The 13317-nt window shown below is 36.3% G+C and overlaps 1 pseudogene; it reads left to right on the top strand.

Annotated features, from left to right (window-relative positions):
• Positions 1-7578: 7578 nt before the first annotated feature.
• Positions 7579-7741, top strand: LOC125171490 (uncharacterized; annotated as a pseudogene).
• Positions 7742-13317: the final 5576 nt, after the last annotated feature.

The following is a 13317-nucleotide window of genomic DNA, read 5'->3' as shown; positions in this document are numbered from 1 at the left end:
GAAGGTCCTGAGCACAGGAGCTTCTGTTCCCATGGAGTTGGGATGCATCACCCTCCTGGAACTTGGATGCATTCACCAACTGAAAGCTCTCTGAACCCCATACTACTGGGATTTTTTTGGAGGCTTCATCACATGGGTGTAATAGGTCATTAACTCCATTTCTACTCTTCTCCCTTCTTAAAAGAATGGCAGAGCTGAAAATTCCAAGCTTCTATTCATGGCGTGGTCTTTGTGGTGGCCAGCCCTCATCTAGGAGCCATCAAGGAGTCTACCCAGAGTTGCCTCACTAAAACAAAAGATACTCCAAACACCCAGGAAGTTATAAGGGTTTCAGGAGCCCTGTGTCAGGAACCAGGGTCAAAGACTGAACAAAAGATGCTTCCAGTGCCCTTATCACTTAGGAAATTGGAAGGTTTTAGGAATTTTATGCCAGGAACTATAGGTCGAGACCAATATATGTATTTTCCATTATGTCATACTACCAAATAAAGGTAATGATAATTTTCCATTTCTTTCATGAAAGAGAAGTCCTTTATGGTTTTGTGAAATTAATCAAAAAAAGAAGCTTTTATCTAACTGTGGGGTCCTAATTCTTTTACGGACATGTCAGTATTTATTTAGTAAGCATCTATTCCTTCAGAATTTGTTTCAGGTATAGCATACAAGTTCTATGAAGGATATGTCATCATTACTATTCACCAAATATTTCTGGGTCTCTCTTTTCAGAACACATGGTAATTTTACTTTCTGCCTCTTTATGAAGTTAAGTTTGAACATGTAATTTGTTTCGTTCAATGGCATATTTAACATGTAATTTGGGGGGTCTAATGGCACATTACTTCCAAGCAGAAGTTTTAAGAGCCAGTTCATTTGCCATGTTCTCTGCCTACTGCTTGCATCATCCTGGAAGCAGATATCAAAATGAAGTCGCCATTATCCTGGGTCCTTGAATCACTCCATTGAGCAGAGGACCACTGCTGACCCATGTTGGACATAAAATCCAAGAGGGAAATAAACTTCTCTGTTATATGACTGAGATTTAGATTTTTACCACAGCATAAATCTGCATAGCAACCTACTCTTGTTTACTGTGCTTTGCCTGGTGACCTCCCATAACCAACTCGCCATCCCCAACATCTTCTTTTGTCTGTAGCTGAAGATGGTAGTAAAGGTGATGGCTTGGACCATTTCAGGGAGTTACCAGTTTTCCTGGGTCTCTCTCATTTCTATAGGCAATATACACATTATTAAACATTTTTTTTATTTTCTCTTGTTAATCTATCTCATGTCAGTTTAATTCCTAAACCGACCAGAAGAAGCTTGAGGTGTAAAGGAAAATTTTTCCTCCCCAACAATTCCTCTGATTAAACCTAGCAAAAAAAAAAAAAAACCTAGCAAAAGACGTTTGAAATTAACACAGATATATGAATTGTATCTCAATAAAGCTTTTACCAAAAGAAAACAAGTAACAAAAAATACATAGATGCATATCTATGTATATCTCTATACATTAATGTAATATTTTAATATATGTCCTTTGAGATGCTTTTAGACAAAATGGAATTATACAGTGTATGCTATTATGAAATATGCTTTTTTGGTTTGACTTTGTATTAAGACCATTTTCCAAGACAATGAGCATTAAAAATCATATTAATGGTTAAATAGTATTTCTTTATATGGATATACCATAATTTATCAAATCTATTGCTTGGCTATTATAGTGTTTTCAGATTTTGATGTTAAAAGCAATGATGGGAGAGTATTGTCAGATTATTTCTGTTGGAGGCAAGTTTAGAAATAAATTGTGAGTCAAAGAAAATACCATATTTTAATGTACATATTACTGAAAAAGTTACAGTACTTTAATTTCTGAGAATTCCCCTATTCACATCCCTTTATTTAAATTGGAAATTGTCATTTTATATCTTTGCCAAGTAAAAATTGCTGTATTATGGTTATCTTAGCTTGCATTTCCTTAATTACTAGTGAATTGCAACATTTTTTATACATAAAGTCACAAAATGAAATTTTAAATTACCTATTCATGTTCTTTGCCCACTTTTCTATTGACATGCTTATTCAAGTGTTTTTGAAAGATATATCTAGTAACAACATGCTAAATAGATTGAGGCGTGTGTGCTGCCTAAATGTAACTGAGGGAAGATAAGATTTCAGAATCATAAATCTTCATTTCATTTGAATTTCTATAAGGTTGTGGCTTCTTTCGTTTAGGCCCAAAGTGATATTGTGGTTAAAAAAAAAAACAGCATACCAAAGTAACTTCAATTTTTCTTAATGTTTATTTGTTTATTCTAGAGAAAAAGCTCAAGCAGGGTAGGGGCAGAGAATCCCAAGCAGGCTCCAAGCTACCAGTGCAGGCTCAAACCCATGAACCATGAGATAATGACCTGAGCTGAAACCAAGAGTCAGACACTTAACCAACTGAGCCACCCAGGTGCCCCAGTAATTTCAATTTTTAAACCCAAGTCCTTTACTCCTATTTCTTGAACTCTGAAGGGAAATGCATACACAGAGTGACTAATAATATTTCTTAAAAATTCTCTTTTTCCTCTCCCATCCATGCTCTCACTTTAGTGCCTTTGAGCCTATTTCTCTCTTCAAAGCCACCTAAAAACTCTTCTTTTCATAGTCCAAGCAACCTCTGTTCCTATCCCCTCCCTCTCTCTCACTACTATTTATCATGCGTTGTGCAAATATAATTAAAAACAAAATTTTCTATCAGTTCAGATAACTTCTCCACAGAGGTAGAAGAAAGAGAAGATGGTTTTGTTAATAAATAAGCATTGATCCAGAATGTGACGCACATCACAGGCAATCCACTAAGAGATTGGAAAGAGAAAGAAATCTCACCCATGTTCAACCCATTGCATACGTATTCTCAAATGGAATGATAACTAGTCTTCAAGTAAGAAAACTTGAGAGCACCATTTGTCACACATCCTAGATTCACTTGGTTATTGGGGTGGCTATCCTTGTTAGAGAATTGCCTTTAACCAGAAAAGAAAATAACTTCTCCTATCTTTATTATCTCTTATCTCTCCTACCCTCCCACAGAAACTGGAATATAGGGACACTATTTTCCTTAATGATTACATTTCAAAGAGATGGCTCCCCAGTCCCTGGGGAAGACACTCCTGAGTTGTGATACAGGAAAGAGGCTTATTTAGGTTTTGAAAAGGTTTACATACACACCAAAAGCACAGTTACAAGTTTTCTAAAGAAAATGTTCTGAAAGAAGAGACATGGGGGAGGGGAGCAGAGGTAGTCTCCATTCCTTTTTGCACCAGGGAAAATAAAATAGTTTGTTTTTTTCTTTTTTGTTTTGTATCTGTCCTTACGTATGCAAATAGGTTTAACCTCACTCAGTTGGCAACACCAGACTTTCCTACTGAGGACAGGAAAGTGTAGGCCAAAGTCCTCTATAGTAGAGGGCAGAGTGGAAAGAGGCTCCAGTGTCCCTGAGGAGATGTTCCTTGGGTGGTTAAAACACATCTAGACCAGCAATCAATGTTCTCAAGTTCCAGTCCTCCTTCTGCAATTGATTTGCTGAGTGCTTTCAGAGCTCTATCTTCTGAAAATCTCAGTTTCTTCATCAGAACAGTGAGAGGATGATTATTTATGTAATTCATTCCAACTATAAAATTCAGTTTTCATGAGCTATAGGTACACAGAAATCAATGGCAAATAGCTCTTCAAACAGATGTCCTCGTACAAACTGAAATGGATGCATTCCCAGAAAATGGAAACATGACTTCAAATAACGAAGAGAAGCAGCTGAGAAGGTAGAGAAGGAGAGGGACCAGGATTTCTCATCCAGAATAATATGGAGAAATTCATGCCAAACCACCAACAGCCAGGAAGCAATGGGCACAAGACTTTACCTGAAATGATTACCAAATCTCTGTGCACTGAGTTCTGCTAAGTTACATCTCTGACCTTCCAGCCATATCCTGAAAAATAATCATCAATTCAATCATCTGGGCATAGGACAACAATATCTAAATTATAAAACAATTTTAAACACAAAAACATATAATGGTCAGATCTTACAGATACAGGATGTTCTGCTCTTTGTTCCCTAATTTGTCAATAAATCTAAATAACATATATATTAAATATATCTAAGTAGATGTATCATTTATCTATTGCGCAAAATGTTGCATTGTATACAACCACAGTAGCATTCAGCAACAGACATTTATTTAGCTCACAAGTCTATGGATTTCTGCTGACCTGGCTGAGTTCATGCATGGGTGCGTAATCCACTAAGGATCAGTTGATGTAGGACTCTGCAGGGAGATATGAAAGAACTCGGTCCTGCTCCAGGTGTCTCTCATCATCCAGCAGTCTAAGCTGAGCATCCTCCTTAAGATAAAGCAAGAGCAGCAAGTGAAGGCTCCTTTCCAGCCTCTGCTTGATCACTTTGCTAAATCTTAGAATGACGAACTCTTGTCCTGGTTTGCCTGGTCTATCCCACATGCAGGAAGCTCCCTCAGCTCCAGCCAATCAAGGGCAGTTGGTCACCCTACAACATCCCATTGGACAAAGCGAGTAACATAGCCCAGCCCCAAAGTCAGAGTGGGAGGGCCCTACAAAGTTGCCCTACATGGCAAAGAGCATGGAGAGAAAGTCATTACCAAACAAGGATTTTTAATTTCTTCCTATCTATGTGTTCTATTCTTGAGTTTCGAATAAAACAATCCATGAGGATAGTTTTATGTCCCGTGTCTGTGATGCCACTCAGTTCCTAGGTCCTTGAAAAAAACGGCTCCTCCAGGTTGATTTCTTAGCTGCCAGAGTTGTGGCCTTTGAATTACAAAACCAGGGATGTACAAAACCCTTGGCACTAGGTTTCCAACCTCGGGGTTTCAACCTAGAGACATAAGACCTTTGATAATTCCCCCTCAACCACATAGATCAAATATGCCCTGCATTAACCTATTGATAATTTTCTCATTAACAAGAGAACTGCTAGAGCTCTACAGTATTCTTCCAAACTAAAGAACTTTACATTTGACCTAACTACAGAACTAATTAACAAAGGTATAGGAGACCCTTCCTCCTCCAAAATCCAAAACAAAACAAGGTCACTCCACCATTATGGTCAAAGCACATGAATTCTTATATGAAGTGCAATATTTAGGCACATATTTTATAGGCACATATATCTTGTTGGTATTAGAGAAAAAAAGAACATTCAATATTTTGAAAAATTTAACTCTAATATGCATTTTTTAATCCACTTAGTTGCTATTTCATCAAACAGAAAGAAAACTGCTCAACTCCATATTCAAGAAATTCATTTTTTCTTTTATTCTTACCGAAGTCTCTGTTGCCTACAAGGATTTCATAGAACTTCTCTTAGGAAAGATAATATCATTAGTCATCTAATTTGGGCTGATATCTCATTCAATCCTCATAATAATTTCACACAATTTACTATTATCCATCCTTCACATTTTTTTTTCTATTTCATTAACATGAGAATGAGAAAACAATAATTTTGCTCCTCAAAATTATTCTGATTCTGCCTCCAACTGGCCTTAAATATTTAATGGTTGGTTATGTCTCTAAGAAAGAAAACACTGTGTTCTTGGCAGTAATTCTCAATCACTATGTTTTTCAAACATAAGCAAGACCTACTGGAGATATCTGTAAGAGTAGATGAGGAAAATGTGCAAACCCCTACTCAGCTGAGGAATTTTGCCACCACATATTCTGTGGTCATCTCCCATAATCCTCAAGTTTCAGCAGCAATAAAACTTCCTCATAAGTCTGCCAATTCATATACTATTGGGGCTGCGTATATTGTTCACTTGCCTAACCATCTCCATATTCAATATTGACAGTATTTATTAAATTGCTTCCCCATTTGTTCCAAAGAAAAAAGTAATATATTCTATATTTTCCACAATAAAAATCTGAAAAGTAGACAAATCTATAAAATATAATAAAATTATAGAAACAAATATACATATTACCTTATATATTATATACACAAACATGTTTTACATAGTTTATTATACATAGTATATTTAGATGTAGTCTATTACATATTTTACTATCTTTTTATTGTATTATATATACAATTATGAATTATATTACTATTCTATTATGCAACTATATAAAAATAACAAATGTGGCATCTTAAACCAGTGGGAAAAGGATAGATAAGTCAATAAATGGTATTAGGAAAGTAACTTCATACAAAAGTAAATTCTGGGGGCGCCTGGGCGGCTCAATTGGTTAAGAGTCTGACTCTTGATTTTGACTCAGATTATGATCTCACCATTCATGGGATTGAGCCCTGCATTAGGTCCTTGTGCTGACTGTGTGCAGCCTGCTTGGGATTGTCGCTCTCCCTCTCTCTCTGCACCTCCTCTCTCTCTCTCTCTCAATCTCTCATAATACAGCAAGCATGATAGCAGCAGGTTCCGACAGGCAGGACCCTCAGAAGGTACCAGTCCTCAAATCAGGTTTTACCTCGGGGAGAAAGATACATATCAGTGATCCTGGAAATGATGAGAGCAAGAATAATGATCTAAAGACAGATCTGCTTAGATTTTATTCCACTCATGTGTGTACTAGAAAGATTCCTGTGATCCTGACAAATGACTTATTTTCCCTGAATCTCAGATGCTTCATTTATAAAGTAAAGGTCTCAAAATAAAGGTCTCAACTGAGCTAATCTTTAAGGTCTGTTCTTGTTGCAGTATTATACCAGCCTGTCAAGCAGCTTCAATAACATAAGACAGATATCCAGGCGACAGACCTGGATAACATATACAGTATGTATACATATACAGTACAACTATGACCTATACAGTATGTATGTGAATCATATGTGTTCCAACTGCTTCAGATATGCTCTGTAAGTTGTTCCTAAGCTGAAATGTTTCTAGAATAGACTCTATCTCTCACCTTCCTAAGGACTAGAAACTCATGAAAAAGTCTCATAAGGTTTCATGGATCTTTTATGATGCTGTTTTTGCATTCTTATAAGAGATTTGCCTTCTTGTATGAACTCCTTAGAAAAAAATGTTTAGAGGTTTTTAAATAATACAGTGTCTGAAAGACTCTTGGTTGAGAAAACTAGGCATTTGCTTCCTTAAGTGCATATGCTGTGTATAATGGAAAGAACTTTCACCTGAGAGGGAAGAAGGCTGGATTCTTGCTTCAGCCAAGTCACTAACCTATATATCACTAGTATCTTACACATAGCAGGCATTCAACAAATGCTTGTGGAACTGAATTGGAAATGTTAGGCCATTATTGTGAAGGATTTTGATGTTGTAACACTACCACCTAGTGGGAAATCAGATAGAAAAAAAAAATTCAAGGTATTCCTAAAAGCATTCTTTCAAATACCTTTGGATCAAATATTGGGGGTCTGTTTGTAAACAACAAGCCAAATGTTAAGGCAGAATTTCTTGATCACTGGAGTCACAATGAATGAGTAGGTAATACATGAAAAAAGGTATTTGTGGTCAAGTAATTTTGAATAACTCAGAGTAAAGCAAAAATAAATAAGCTTTTTAAAATGTGAGGCTTCACATCGCTTCTCGGCCTTTTGGCTAAGATCAAGTGTAAAATGTAAGGCTTCACAAAGCTTTGAATATGCTAATTTGCATTTTGACTTTCTAAGAAAGAGGATATCCAATATATTCTTAATTCTGTGGTGTACTTTTATTCACCTTATAATGTTGTTGGAATCAGAATTGGACTTATAATTGATGCGTATATTTAATTTAGCTGTATACTTATCTCCAAAAGTTTTTAAATCAATGGCTAGGACTGACAATTACACTTACACTTTTATTGAAGATAAATATGGTAATATGCAGGTTTCATAACTTTTATTTGAGTATTTGTCTTTTTTGGATAATCTCAGGAATATATTCCATGTAATATATGGATATATTCCTAACATGGATCAAATTTAAAATGTTGATTTAATGATATTGGAATGGTTATCTTGATAAATTGTGCATTTATGCTGGCATTCTTACCATGAAAATCAGTGTCACCTTTGTGCTCTATGCAATGGCTTGAAGCCACACAATTAGAGCAGCTGGATAAAGTAAAATCTGGCTAAAAATAGTAAATTTGGTAGGAACATAGCAATATGTCCTGTAGAAGAACAATGAAGAAATAGGGACCTAACATAATTCTTTTTATCTCAAACTGTGTGCCAAGGCACCCCAGGGCACTTTAAGAAACTAACAGGGCCCCTGTAAGATATTTGAAATTTTCAAGTGAAACATATCCTGACACCTGTCAGATACCATCTTAACTGTTAGCCCAAAGTAGATCAGGTTCACCATTAACTCACTCTACATTCCTTTCATTGATGTCCTATCTTTGTAAAGCTGACTTTTTTTAAGTACTGTTTGAAGATCAATGGAATAGTTTGTTTTTTGGGGTTTTTTGTTTTTGTTTTTTGCCTAGAGGTGCCATAAAAATTTCTGAGGCACAAAGAGCTCCATGAACCAAGAGATTTGATAACCTCTGAACTAATCCATTCAACAGCTAACAAATATTTGAGAACTTACTAGATACCAGACATTTTTTTTGGAGTGCTGGAAATAACAGCACTAAAATAAAACAAAGTCCCTACTTTTCTGGAACTTACATAGTAAAGAAGAAAGACACACAATAACAAATAAATATGCCTATCAGTGTGGTATGAAAAGTAATTTAGTGCTGCCCAATTCTGCTTGGACTCCATTAATCCTGTTTAAAAACCTTTGATGAATTCTTACCACCTATCAAATAAAATTTAAAATCCTTTGTCCAGCCTTTAAGTTCCTCCACAATATTCCCAGTCATTTGATGGTTGTGACTTCTTCCCACGAGATTCCTTGATATAGAGGTTGTTACATACTGCTTTATAGATGGTCACCCATGTAAATGTATCATTTTCCGTATTAAAATATAACCTACTTGAGGGAAGGGACAGAATATCATCCAATTTTGTACTCCTTTCAGAACTAACACAGTTCCTTATCTACAGAAATTGCTCAATAAATAATTGTTGAGTAACTGAAAGACATTAGATTATAACATTGCACAACAAACAAGACCTCTTTGATTCCAGCCTCACTAGAGAATACTCATCTTCATAAATTTCTTGAGTGGAGAAGGATATCCACTCGATCAGTGCATATTCAAAATTGCATTCTGGGGCACCCAGGTGGCTCAGTCGGTTAAGCGTACGACTTAGTCTCAGGTCATGATCTCACGGTCTGTGGGTTCAACACCCACATCAGGCTCTGTGCAGACAGCTCAGAACCTGGAGCCTGCTTTGGATTCTGTGTCTCCCTCTCTTTCAATCCCTCCCCTGCTCATGCTCTGTCTGTCTCTCTCTCTCAAAAATAAATAAATTTTTGTTTTTTTAATTGCATTCTTACATACACACTCCTTTGGTTTAAGACTTCCATTACAGGGGCGCCTGGGTGGCGCAGTCGGTTAAGCGTCCGACTTCAGCCAGGTCACGATCTCTCGGTCCGTGAGTTCGAGCCCCTCGTCGGGCTCTGGGCTGATGGCTCAGGGCCTGGAGCCTGTTTCCGATTCTGTGTCTCCCTCTCTCTCTGCCCCTCCCCCGTTCATGCTCTGTCTCTCTCTGTCCCAAAAATAAAAATAAACGTTGAAAAAAAAAAATTAAAAAAAAAAAAAAAAGACTTCCATTACAATGAGAATATAGCTTGGAGAGAGAACATGAAATTTTCTTAGCTTTTTTTGCCTTGCTAGAAATTGACTTCCTTAACTCTAAACTGGGGGCAGGTTTAGGCATTCAGTAAGTACTTGTGGGTTGGATAAGTAACTGAACTAATAAATAGATGAATAAGAGTGAGGATGATTCCACAATTAACACAAAAAATAGAAATTATGCCCAACTCAAAGATTGCAGTTTACACTATGACTGTAAAAATAATGACAGTAAAAATATGACAGTTTTGCTCATTTAACAAACGAATAAGTAAAGGAACAAAGATGTTAAGAATTGATTACGAGTTAAATTGTAATAGGATTTAGGAGCCCAACACTGAACCTGCCACTCCATTACTGATATGTTGTCTAATAATTGTAACGTATTCCACATTTCAGGTTTAAACTTGCAGCATCAATGCAATCCTGCCATGTTTGAGACTGTATGGATTTACTCTTAGTTGAGAATCTAAAATATATTTCTAGTCAGGTTTACTTAAAGCAGCAGAAATGAACCACCACTGTGCACTCTGGCCTTGGGCCCATTTCCTTCATCACACTGCTTAACACTGATTCACCTTGCCTGGGGACATCCCAATGTCCCCAGGCCTCAAAGTAGTATCTTTGGGATATTCCCTCTTAAACATTTTATGCCAGAGTTGGCATTTGTTATAAACAAAGGGTCACTGTAATAAATTGGAAGAAAGATAAAAGGTTAGACATAATTAAATAATTTAAATTTAAATAATTACTGAAAACATTGAAATAATTACTGGAAACTTTCAAGTGACCAATTCGAGGGACATCTTGGTTTGCCTGAGACTGAGGGTTTTCCCAGGATGCAGGACTTTCAGCGATAAAACCAGAACTGTCCCAGGCAAACTGGGATGGTTGGTCACCTAAAATCGATAAACTGAGGAGATAACACAAGATGTGTCATTAAGTAAATTTCTTAGTAGAGAAAGTTACTTAATCTCTCTGGGCCTCTCTTCACTTATCTGTGAAATAGGACTGATAAAGGGGCCTGCCTCCTATGGTGGGTTGTGAAGATTCAACTGATATACAGAAGCGCTTAGAAATAGTGTAAATTACTCAATAAATTCCAGTTCCTAATGTTATCATTTTTGCTGTTATTTCATGAGGCACTCATGAATATGTGCTTTGTGAAAATGTAATGAGAGAACTATAACTAATTTTATGATTTTTGTTCTAAAAATAGTCCCCATAATTTTAACTATTCAACTCTTAGCTGTCCATTACTTTCCACTAGACATGGACACACTTTTAAGAAAACCTCCTGATTGGGGGCACCTGGGTGGCTCATTCGGTTAGATGCCTGACTATTGATTTTAGCTTAGGCCATGATCTTATGGTCATGAGATGGGGTTCCGTGCTAGGTGTGGAGCCTGCTTAGGATTCTCTCTCCCTCTTTCCATGCTCTTCCCCCACTCACATGTGCTCTCTGTCTCAAAAATTAATTAATTAATTAAAAAAAGAAAATCTCCTGATTGTGATTATTATTAAAGATAAAATAAAATCTAACAATTGAAAAATTAAATCCCTGTGGTCTGTAGACTATCATTTAATATAGACCCTAAGTCTCCACTGCCAGACTACAAATTAAAGAATTAAAGGCCCCAATGATAGTCCATCTTAAGACTAATTAAATGGAAATTAATTGTTCCCAGAAAGAGACTTTGAGGTAGAAGGTAAATAACTTACCTAATACCAATTTGGAAACCCTCATAAATCCAACATCCTGCTAATGCCTGAGTGTAGAAAATGCCACTCCTTTTTGGTGACTCCTACACCAAATGTGTAGGTGACTCCTACACCAATCCCTATGCTCAGGGATTCTGAGCATAGATATCATGACAGATCATGTTTATGTATTGATTATTACATATTTCACTACCAATACTACCCCTAGAATATAAAATGTTAGGGCCTTGTCTGTCTTATTCTCTGCTGTGTTACAGTGCCCACCCCATAATAAATACTCAGTTAAAGAAGATACCAAATATAAGCTTGGTTAACACCAGATTTTTTCAATGTTGAAACATATTAAGATCAACAATATCAACAAAAAGGAATTAAACAAACTTTTATAACATCTCTACCACAGTAAAAGTGTCTGCCAAGCTCCAGCATAAATTTCTAATTTTAATAAGCCGTTTTTAAAATAGCTCTTTAAATTCCCTAAAGACCGGTTCAAAACAAGTAAATTCAACAATTTTCTTTTCAAAACAACTTTAACTTCAGAAGTACATATTTGACTTTTTTCAGCAGATGAGCTCTTCCTCTTCAACATTATCACTCCATGTTTAATTGAGAATACTTTTCCATTGTATATACATAAGGCACTAGCAGGAATCTGGATTTACATATAAATGGAATCATACTATTGTTCCGTAATTTTTTTCTTTATGCTTATGATACATATCATGAACATTCTTCAGTTTTACTACATGTTCATCTTTCTTATTTTTGCCCAAGAATTTTCTGAATAAGGGGAATGACAGATCATGTACATTGTTGACTAATACTGGAGAACTGTGTTCTCAGAGAGCCAACCCCCTACAAAAAACAAAAGATATACCTCTCTAGAGACAATAATTATCAGTTGTGCTAGACTCTCCCATTCTTTCTCAAAGCAGCCCTTTGAGATCTTATATTAATTTGGTAGGGCTACCATAGCAAGTACCACAAACTCTGTGGCTTAAAAAATAGAAATTTATTTCCACACACTTCTGGAATCCAGATGTTCAAGATCAGGAAATTAGCAAGGTTGTTTCTTCTGACACCTCTTTCCTTGGCTTGCAGATGGACATCTTTTCCTTATAACTTCACATCATTCCTCTGTGCATGTCTGTGTCCTAATCTCCTCTTCTTAATAAGGATACCAGTTGTATTGGATTAGGCCCCACCCTAATGAGCTCATTTCACCATTTTAAAGGTCCTGTATTCAAATATAGTCCCATTCTGAAGAACTAGGGGTTAGGACTTTAAGACATTAATTTTGAGGGACACAGTTCAGCCTATAACAGACCTATATTTAAGAGTATATTCGTGTTTCAATAATATATACATTCAAACATTATTTTTAGCAATAGCAATTATGAGAGTACAGTATTTTATCAAAATTCCAAATTAAGTAGTACATACAAAGGAACCACAACTTTGACTAGAGATTCCAGTTATTAGCAGGAGTAGGCATGGTTTTCCTACTTATTTATCACTTTTTCCATTCGGATTTGCTGCTCATCTATGCTTTTATTTATCAGAATGGATGCTTACTGGAAACTTACTTATCTTTCATGTGAAATCAGCAACAGCAAATAATGGCATCAATGGCAGCCAGTTGCAGTTGACGAGACATGATTGTCTAGCTTTCTGCACTTGGTAAAAATGAAGTATTTAAAATGCTTAATACAGTCACTTATCATTCTGTCATCCAGGCATTTCCATCTCCCAGCGAGACCTAAGCCTCAATTTCATCTTAAATTTATGCAGTATCTATTACCAATGCCATTTGATATGGCACAACCTTTTCACAAAGTACCTGCTGGGGAGTAATTTCTTCTT

Source organism: Prionailurus viverrinus, chromosome B4 (assembly GCF_022837055.1).
Source record: "Prionailurus viverrinus isolate Anna chromosome B4, UM_Priviv_1.0, whole genome shotgun sequence".
Classification (NCBI taxonomy): Eukaryota; Metazoa; Chordata; class Mammalia; order Carnivora; family Felidae; genus Prionailurus; species Prionailurus viverrinus.
The sequence above is the reverse complement of the archived record's forward strand: the minus strand, read 5'-3'. Positions and strand labels throughout refer to the sequence as shown.